This window comes from Pygocentrus nattereri, chromosome 24 (assembly GCF_015220715.1).
Source record: "Pygocentrus nattereri isolate fPygNat1 chromosome 24, fPygNat1.pri, whole genome shotgun sequence".
Lineage (NCBI taxonomy): Eukaryota > Metazoa > Chordata > Actinopteri > Characiformes > Serrasalmidae > Pygocentrus > Pygocentrus nattereri.
The window spans coordinates 15,551,018-15,561,878 of record NC_051234.1 but is presented as its reverse complement, the minus strand read 5'-3'; positions in this window follow the sequence as shown (position 1 = coordinate 15,561,878).

Below are 10,861 nucleotides of genomic sequence, written 5' to 3'. Positions count from 1 at the left end.
GTGTTAGCTGCAGACCTTGAGAAAATCTACATTAGATGTAAGACGGTAAAACTTAATTAGTTCAAATAACCTACAAGTTTATACACATAACTTATAAATGTCTACATTTGAGATGGGGATGTTTCTTTCTTTCTTTCAATGTTCCACCCCATTAAAAGTAAAGCCCACCACCATAACACAGTCGACCACAGTGGGATGAAACAATAAAATAAATACAATTACTCATCAGTCTGCAATTTTTAATTCAATTTATTTCAGATTAATAATATTAATAGGCACAGTGGTTTTGTACAGATTTTAGTGAAGGGAGAGGCCGAGTTGTTTCAGGATAGTACTTGTGGGGCCTGTTCTGGAAAAACTGTGAATTAAATAAATGCCCCATTAAATAATTACAGTGGCAAGTTAAGATTATTAAAACTTTAGCTAAAGGGGCTGGACAATGGACTGTTACAATAAAACTTTATCTCAGTAATTCTGAACTTATGTGACTGGATGATCATTAGCCAAAGTCAAACTTGGAAAATATTAAATAAACTTAAACTATAACTAAACTCCATTTCTATCTGCTCAGGACTGTGTATATATGTAACTGTAATCATACAAATGTAAACAAACGCAAGCCAGCAAGCATTTTTTTGTATTTTTGTTTCTTTTTAAACTTTAATTTTCAGGCAGAGGTCAAACCTTGAATTGATATCAAGATATCGAAATACGGAGGTAAAGTTCAATCAGGGGTGATTATGGTAATCAGAAAGGTAGCTAAAGTTAATTCTGTTTGTGACTAAAGCAAATGCCACTGGCTTTTGGTAAATAAAGCAACCTAATGTTAATGTTACTTTGGATAGGTGGCAATGACAGTCAACAGTTATTGCTTTCTCCTTTCCTACTACACTGTAAAAACAAGTATATGGGCCAATGACATCCTCTAAAAGCCAGCCCGTGCATAAATAACAAGTCATGAGTAACGCTAACGATAATTTCGTCGAGCTCTAGAGAAGCGCTGAGAAATAAGTGTAACTAGCTACCTGTAAATGAACATCAGCCATCTCACCAGGGATTTGCGAGATTTGTACATCACAGATCCATAACGTACTGATGTTTTCTTTGCTTTGTGGTTTGTTCCGCAAACCCTTAAGGCAAACATTAAAAGTTCAATCAGTTTATTATTTTCACTGTGTTGTGAGCCAAAATGAGTCTAGGCAATGTTATGGTTTATGAAATCTAACAATTAGCAAAAGTGCAGTCAGGCCACTTACCAGGTAAAACCATCACTGCGCGGGCTTTCTCTCAGTCGCATACGACGTGTGCAAATGCAGCACCGTATTGATCATTTCAGTATTCCCCAGCGCTGCATCCACCTCACAGTTCTTCTCCTGTTGTTAAGTGTGTGCATTTGATGTACAAGTTTAAGAATATCTTCACTTAAACGAGCCATACTAGGCAGAAGGACGCGCTCTAGATGTCTAAGCATAACGGAATGCCGGGAAATGAAATTCGTACCACATGTGTCGCGGTAGTTTTGTGTTGTGCGGTAATGTTAGTTGCATGCGATTATTTCCCGTTTCATGTTTTTATCGCTTAGTCTGCAGCAAAGGAAAATCATGGTAAGTAATACTTTAGGGTCGCATATAATGGTTTATTACTATAGATACAGCGTTGTCGTATTCTTAGGGTTAGTCCCAATGTGCAGTGTCTTGTGAACAATTTGAGTTCCTAGATAGCCTTGCTTAACACAGTGGTAGCCAGCTTGCTAGGTGTGGCTACCAAAATGTTAGCTAGCAAGTGGTAACATGAGCCTGAGTGTGTTTGGGCTGTGGGATTGCCAAAACAAAAACAAAATGTTTCTGTGATCTTATTTTCTTTCATGTCTGATTATGAGAAACAGAATCGTATAACTACACGCGCTAAGTCAAAAGAACAAGTTGAAAAGGAGCCAAAGGGGGAACCAGGAACATCTCTTCCACCACAAAAGCACGGTGTGTAACAGTTACTCAACGTATTTGGCCAGCTGGCTGGTTTAAGGCTAAATAAAGTAAAGTAACTTTATTTCTCAAAAACAGATGTGGAAATAATCACGGGCGAGAGTTCATGTTCCAGTCCACAGCATGGCAAAAGAAACTGCTGTCATGACCCCAGTCATTATCCATCAAGAAAGGTCAGTAGCTAGATAAATTAGACCGTAAACTAACTAACTAACATGTATGTGGTTATATGTGGTTATGTGGGCTACTTAAATGGGGCTGCACGATTTTTCATTAAATTTTACTTATGATTTTTGACTTAAAACTGAAATCATGATTCTCATTTATAATTCTTTGAATAGCAATTTTGTACAGAACAATATGAATTTATGAAGGTCTTTCATTCTGTATCTTAGTGTGTGTACAGCAATTTGGAGATGAAGTGTATGTAATATGCAATATAGTGAAGTACAAAAGCTTTCTAAATAAAATTAGAATTATAAAGTATAAATAGAATCGCATTAAAAATCCTCATGTAAAACAGGCAAACTACCATCACCTTACAACTGAGTTTAGTAATACACATGAAATGTGTCTGCATAGCAAAACATCTTCTATATTTCATCTTTCATATTTGTTAATGTTAAAAATGTTATGTAAATGTTAAAATCAACATATTTACAGTTATAGTTGTTTCACAGAGTGGTATTTTATGAAGATGTTTCACTGACAGCTTTTTGTACTTAATATATAAATAGTTTACATTTTTAGTGTAAGAGATTAAAACTATGGTTACTCATGGTTCATTTTAAATGAAATAAATGTTACAAAGTAGGTAGGTTGCTTACTTTTAAGCTAAAATTAAACTTGTATTATTTAATTATTTGCAACACATGCAGTGTAAAGTAAGCAAAAGGGATCTTTACAAGTTTGAAATTATTAAACTTAAAATAAGATATAAACCACAGATTATTGTTCTGTGAAAGGGGGCCTTTTATGCTCATTTTCCTGATTTTATTTTTGAGGTCTACTAGAATAGATTTACATGCGTCGCTTTTACTAAAACATTTTACCATGTTGTATTAGCATGCTAAGCTTGCCGGTAGGCAGGCAGTAAGAATTGTGGTACGGGATGGCATCACTTTGTAACAGAGAAAAGGCTGCAGTACCAACAAGGTATTTGAGCAGCCGAGAAAAGTGGTTTCTGTGGGAGAGATATTCTCCATCTGAACTTCGATTTGACAGAATTCGTGACTTTGGAGACCATTTATATGCACAAAAAGCATAATAGGTCTTTTTTTTAAAAAGCATAATATGTCTCTTACTATTATACGCTTGTTATCTGTACTTATTTATTGCATAAACATTTATCATTTAAGATATCCATATTAGAGTCAGGTAAAAGGACAAAGCCAGGTCAAAACCAAAATCAGGGTAAAAATTCTTTGTAAGAGGGAGCTGTTAGCACCCAAGAAGTAGATTTAATGTGCGTTTGTTGAAAGGAAGGGAACTGATCTCATTAATACAGGATCCTTTCAGCCACAAATTGCCTCTATGTGAATGAAATAACTCCAAACTACAGTAAACATATCCTACATTTCATTTAACTAGGTCTAGGTTGTCAAGCTTGGTAGATTTCTGACAGCTTTTACAATTCCACTCAAAGTTAGGCTGAAAACTAAGACTTAAACATTTATTGTTGAATATTAACAGTATTCTGAGTGTTCTAATAGTAGCTGTTTATAATTTTCTTTCTATCTATCTTTATGTATATTGTTTGAACATTTCACATGCAAGCATAGACAATATTTGAAAGCATAAATTCTCTCCTTTTATCTTGTTTTTCTTTTTCATTTAATTTCTCTCTTAATGCTTGTCTGTTCTTTTTATTTTTCTATAAAACAGATGAGAGGACATTGGCTTTGGACTCCAGCCCAGAAAAGGCATCCACCTCACTTCCTAAAAAGAGAAAGCTGCAGATGGCAAGCCCCCTGAAAAAAGGTTATTATACAAAATAATTTTTTCATAGTGGTGTAAACTATATAACTAAACTTTATGAAGCCCTATCAACAGTGACTTTTTCTTTCTAGCAGTACCTGAGCTCAGGACTAGCTTTCTCTCTATTTGAGCTGGATTTGTTTTCCTAGAGGAGGTCTGGTATTGCAATTTGTAAGGAATTAGAATGACCAGCTATGTAAATTCCACCAATTTATCTCAGATTGCCTATATCAAAACCTCACAGCCGTATATTCACATTGGCGTTAAGATTAAGATTACACACATTACACACAAGAAAACAACTTCCAGGTGAAAGAAAGCATTAGGCTAGTAATGTGAGGTATTTCAGCGTAACAGATTTCACACAACAAGACAGAAATCATATTGCCTTCTGAGAGGTACTTTCAAGATACGTTATGTTCATTCTCTTTCTAATTGTGCCATGACTAGTGTTGAATTTGGGTATTTTTTTTTTTTTTGCATTACATTGCATTGCAAATGCATTTTTAAAATGCCTTCCGCTAACTTTTTGTACCACATAGCCCTAAATATGATCTGCCTGTTTCCATTTAGTTATATACTATACATTTTAAATAGGGCCCAGAATCTTTTATTAGGTCTGAAGACAGACTGGAAAGTCAGTGTCTGCAATATATTATCTTAGCTTATGGATAAACTCGATCCATTAGGTCTATTCTTTTGTCTCAGATGTCTTGTAATTTTTTGAAACGATTACCTTTTTCATGGTAGGGAGGTCTCCCACAGTTGCTTTGGAGCTTCAAAAGTTGAGGGGCAAAGTTGAGCTGATGGAACAAAAGATCAAAATGCTGGAACAAGTGAATTCGGATCTAAAGGATGACAAAGAATTTTTGCTCAGCCTGATAAAATCATAGGCTCCTCAGCTGAGTATGTATTAAAAAACAGCAACAATGTATTGCAACACATGTGGTAAATTAATACATATAACATAATACATACATGACAACAGACTTAAACCTAATCCATATTCTTTAAAACAGCATTTTTCTTGTTTTCTTCCTCCCTTATTTATTTCATTATTGTATACCCAGAGAGGCAAACCATTCAGACTTCATCAGATGATGAATCGAGCACATCATCATACATGTCCAGTTCTTCAGAGGAGGTGCCAAAAAAGAAAAAGAAGAAAAAGTCTTCTCGTGGATGTGATAACAAGAGTCTTCAACTAGGCAACAGCAGGACCCGTAGTAAGTGAATAAGCACACTCTTCTGCTCACTCCCTTCCTGGTTCATTTTCTCACTCCACCTTATTACTGATTTTTCCTGTTGACTTTGTCTTTATCAGTTCTGTGATTTATTAGACGTATTACTGCAGTGGTCATTTTAATGATTGTCTTATGTAATGAAATACAATACGAACGTAATGGAAGAGCAATATTGGAGAAAACTGTGGAAAAAAAATCACAGTTCTGAAAAAAAAATATGCGTTCAAAAGTAATTTAATAAATGAATTAGATCAATACAAAGTTCTTTGTGATTTAATACAAAGTCTTCATAATTGAGAATAGTGTACAGCACCATTAGAAGATATTTTAAAAAATCTTGCCAGAAAATTTGTAGTGGCTTTTACCATGTGCTTCTGTGCTGAGTGTTTTTGTATTCTGATTGGAAACTGTTGAACACTAGCAAGTAACCTGTTGCAAAAAGTAGCATGTCTAAAGTTAGCAAAGTACCTGCTCACAGGTAAAAAAAACCCCAAAAAAAAACACTTTTTGGTTGGCCTTGTTTTCTGTCAAAGCAAACACTTCTTGGCTGTAGTCAGAGGCAGGACAGAGGTTTCCTGTTGCTCTACATTAATTAGTCAATTAGCTGGAGGAAAAAGGAAATTAAGACCAGACTGGGTCTCCTGCACCAGTCTTTACTGAGCCTGTCGAACACCAAGAGCATGCTCAGATTTACTGGACTGAACAGGTTTACTTGGATTAGCACTATATGCTACCCACAACAACAATAATTGTTTATCAGTTATGTTTTCTCATTACTTTGCTGTGTTACATAATAAACTTTTTTATTAAAACGTTTATTTAAAGAGCAAAGAGCCATATGGGACAGTGTGGACACCCCTGGTCAAAGGAATAAAAAAAAAAAATTTGCTATCATTGTTATTTGCTGACACTGACAGATTGGAAATTTTTCAAAAAATGTGCCGTGTGCAGACTTTATATATGTTATGTTACAAAAGTTAAAATATATGTAAATGTAATTTTTTCAAATGTGTTAAATTTAGCAAATTGCTAGAAATGGCCACATATATGCCATATTTAAGTTGTTTGTTAGAGTGGATGTGTTCATTTATTTACACTTACATAATCAACAAGTCTGACTTGAGGAGGGCTATTCAAACTTTTGTAAAATACTGTAAATAAAGAGCATAATAAATAAAAATTCCAGCAATTAGTTAAACATCATGTTTTTCAATTAATCTTTAAAGTGAAACATGTCTTGAGCTTTTCTTACTTTTGTAAGATGGATTTTTCAAAACAATTTTCAATAGTTGCAGGCCTAGACGTTGCCATAGCTGCAAAATGTGTTGATCATTAAGATTCGCTTTGTGTCTTGGACATAGGAAATTTTAACTTTAGTGATATTACCAACCACTGAAGTAATTAGACATTTTCATGCTGGCCAGGTTACATAGAAATACAGTATTTATGTTGTTGTTGGCATTTTAACTGTACAGCACAATTTATTTAAGTAATTAAAAATTTAAAAACATGTTTGATTTTCCCAGCATTCTTAGTCAGGTTTTCCAAAGATACAAGACTGTAGTTTTATATATTCATGCATATGATTATTGAACAGTATTTGAGGATTTGAGGATTATGACTTTTCATGCCTTTTTTTTTTTTTTTTTGCAGTGAAGACGATTGAAGGGGTCATAAAACGCTATAAGCTGGCACTGAAGTCGTACAGAAGATGTGGCTTGAAAAGCAAAACGTCAACAGAAACACGATTGCGCTAACTGCTCCAATTGCAGATCTTTACATAGCATTTCCAGATGTCTTTGCTGCTTTGCCAGAATGGAATGACACTGTTGAGAAGATGTCAGCTTATGCTGAACGTTGTAGGCAAGCAATTACTAGTGACATGGCTCAGCAAATTCTATAAATGAAAAAGAAAGACCTCCTTCTACCAATTGTGTATAAGCTCACATAAAAGTTAAGTTGATAGAATATTTGTGATACAAATGCATCTGAATATGTAAACTTCATTTAGGTTTGTGGTCATTTTCTTTTGTACTGAAAAAAATTCTTTTGTAGGAAATCCATCCATCCATCCATCCATTTTCTAAGCCGCTTCTCCGTCAGGGTCGTGGGGGGAAGCTGGAGCCTATCCCGGGCGGGTGTAGGAAATGTTAAATAATTAAAGGCTGTGTTTAAATAGGATGTCTTAGAATTTTGGGTAACACTTTATTTGAAGGCTACCTACATAAGGACTTCATGACGCATTCATAAGCACTGAATAATGTGTTTATGAAGCACTACTTGAACATTTATTAAGTGCTTATTTCGGTTCTCGCAACCTGACATAAGATGTTTTATGAAATAAATGACATTGTACTGACATAATAAGAATAAACGTTGAACGTATTTACAGCACTAAACATATTTAAAACACTATACATAACTATTTGTCAGCATTCTTAAGACGAAATTGTACTGATATCAGGTTAAATATGCCTGGAAACTACCCCCTCTTCACTCCATGGCATGGATAAGATGATTGATGCAATTATGTATAGGGTTTAAATATGTTTAGTGCTGTAAATATGTTCCACGTTTATTCTTATTATGTCAGTACAATATCATTTATTTCATAAAACATCTTATGTCAGGTTGCGAGAACCGACATAAGCACTTAATAAATGTTCAAGTAGTGCTTCATAAACAAATTACTCAGTGCTTATGAATGCGTCATCTTGGTATATCTTGGTATTGTTAACATGATTGTTACAATGCAAGTTTCATTTATATTCACTACAGTCAGTTTGTAGTACGAGCTTGTTAATATGTCCGTGCATTTAACTTTTGAGTGATTAGGTAATGGAACAACCTGCCTATTAATAACAAATATTGGAAAAAAAACAAGTTTGTATACTGAAGGCATTTTCTTTTTCTCAGTAAAGGTGTTTAATGTAAATTTGTTTCCACATTTTGATTTACTGCTGCCATTAGATATTAACAGTAACAATTTTCATACTAATTTACAAATATTTGTTTATTAGGTAGCATGTCAAACAGCACATTAGAAATTGTTAAATGAAACTCACATAAAACAAGTTGAGACTAAAGTTTATTTAAGAAATTATATGTAAAGATATGGAACTCACTTTACTTAAGGGCCAGAGAAAACATACATAAGAGCGCCATGGCACTTGAATAAGGATTCATAAAAATATTATAAACTGTAAAATGGAACTCACTTTACTTAAGGGCCAGAGAAAACATACATAAGAGCGTCATGGCACTTGAATAAGGATTCATTAAAATATTATAAACTGTAAAATGGAACTCACTTTACTTAAGGGCCAGAGAAAACATACATAAGAGCGTCATGGCACTTGAATAAGGATTCATAAAAATATTATAAATTGTAAAATGGAACTCACTCTACTTAAGGGCCAGAGAAAACATACATAAGAGCGTCATGGCACTTGAATAAGGATTCATAAAAATATCATAAACTGTAAAATGGAACTCACTTAGGGGCCAGAGAAAACATACATAAGAATGTCAATACAGTGTCATAGTATTTGATTAAGGATTCATGAAAATGATTTTTCATAACCCACATTATTTTGTCATTTAGCAGATTCTCTTAACCTGCACAAAATGTGCAAATAGTGGAAACAAAATCAAAACAGAATATTATAGATTGAGACAGCAGGAATCTATATCCTAAAAGACAAGTCATACCTTATAGTTAAATATAGTAAAATACATATTTATAACACAAGTCTACAGATTGAGTTAAGAGTGTGCGGTTCTTCAGTCAATGACAGAAGGAGCTGAGAGATGGTGCAGTGCAGAGTTTAAGGAGAAGTGTGTTCTACCACTGAGGGGCCAAGACACTGAAGCAGTAACCTGAGAGGCAAGCTTGTATTTTATGGAAGGACATTTCAAGAGAGAGGTGGAAGACCTAAGCCAGTGTGCTTGGAAGGTAAGAACTAAAGAGTTGTATCTTCTTCCCTCAACAGGATCTCAACAGAGGAGTCACTGAAAAGTACTGAAACTTGCATCCTGCACCATTGTTTTCTCTTTAATGAAGAATGAGTAAAGGGTTACAGAATTTGCACACGATGAAATAAAATTGCACAAAGAATTTCATAGACTTACTTCCCTTTCTGTGTAGTCTGTTTTCTTTGATGAACGCCAGACTTATTCGCCCCAAATCAGTGCCCAAACTCACTACTGCGCTTGTGTAGGCCTTGAAATTAACACTTTTGTTCAGTTTAACCAACTGCCTCATTTTGTAAAGCTGTATCACATCATCAACACTCTGTCACCCTGACATACCAATCACAAAGCCACTAAGTCAGCTGTCATAACATGCTATGTCATTTCACCTCAGAAAATGTCATGACACAACCTAATATCACCAAAAATCTGTCTCTTGACATAGTTGTTATGTCAGCTTGACATCAAAGTTGACAAAAGCAGTCTTTATGACAACTGACGACTTATTGAATAAGTGTTTATAAATGTTTAGGTATGTTTGTGTCGGTTGTCATGAAGTGCTTATGTAGGTGTCATGTAGCCTTCATTACCGTGCCCTACAGTAAAGTGTTACCGAAACTTCTCCACAAGTTTCTTGTAAAATGTCTCTCTGTGTTTGACTTTTTATGAGGTTGAAGTCGCTTGTCGTTCTTTACCTTCTCGTTCGAATTCTCCTGTTCCACCTTAAATGATGCCTGAGGAGCCAGGTTGTCCTGCAGCGCCATTTAAGGTGGAACAGGAGAATTCGAACAAGAAGTAGGAGAAAGAGCTGCTGACTTAATTTTCGTTCTATGCATTGTTGTGTGTCCAACAGTCTGCGCATCAATCTTCTGCATTAAATTTCGGTGAATTAGCAGTTATGCGTTAACTCCAGCGTTTAAGACCATTTATTGTGAAAACCGTGTTAGAACTGTGTGTTAGAACGATTTTACAGAAAAGGAGGATTACTATGTTATTTTATTTAGAAATCTAGTTCTGCTGTGGAGCTGCAACAGCAACAGTGGAGAGATTATTCAGGCCTGATTCTCACCCCAAACAGAGTCAGAGTAAATGATGAGGATTTTGAGGCTAAAGTGTTACTGAAGTTTAATAAAAACTCTGAATGTGAATGTCTGTTCATACAGCGATCAGACATACATTTACATTGTACTGTTAGTAACATTATGAGCATCTCTTGGTTTCTACGCTCATTGTCCACTTCATCAGATCCACTTACTATATAGGTGCACTTTGTAGTTCTACAATCACAGACTGTAGTCCATCTGTTTCTCTGCATACTTTGTTAGCCCCCTTTTACCCTGTTCTTCAGTGGTCAGGAGCCCCATGGACCCTCAGAGAGCAGGTACTATTTGGGTGGTGGATCATTCTCAGCACTGCAGCAACACTGACATGGCCGTGGTGTGTTAGTGTATGTTGTGCTGGTATGAGTGGATCGGACACAGGAGTGCTGCTCGAGTTTTAAACACTGTGTCCACTCACTGTCCACTCTATTAGATGCACCTGCGCTGTCGGTTCACCCAGAAAAGCCAGAGACAACAGCTCATCTCTTGCTGTACAGTATAAGCTGATCATTGTCTAGTCCTTCATCAATGGTCACAGGATGCTGCCCACAGCAAACTGTTGGCTGGGTATTTTTGATTGGTGGAC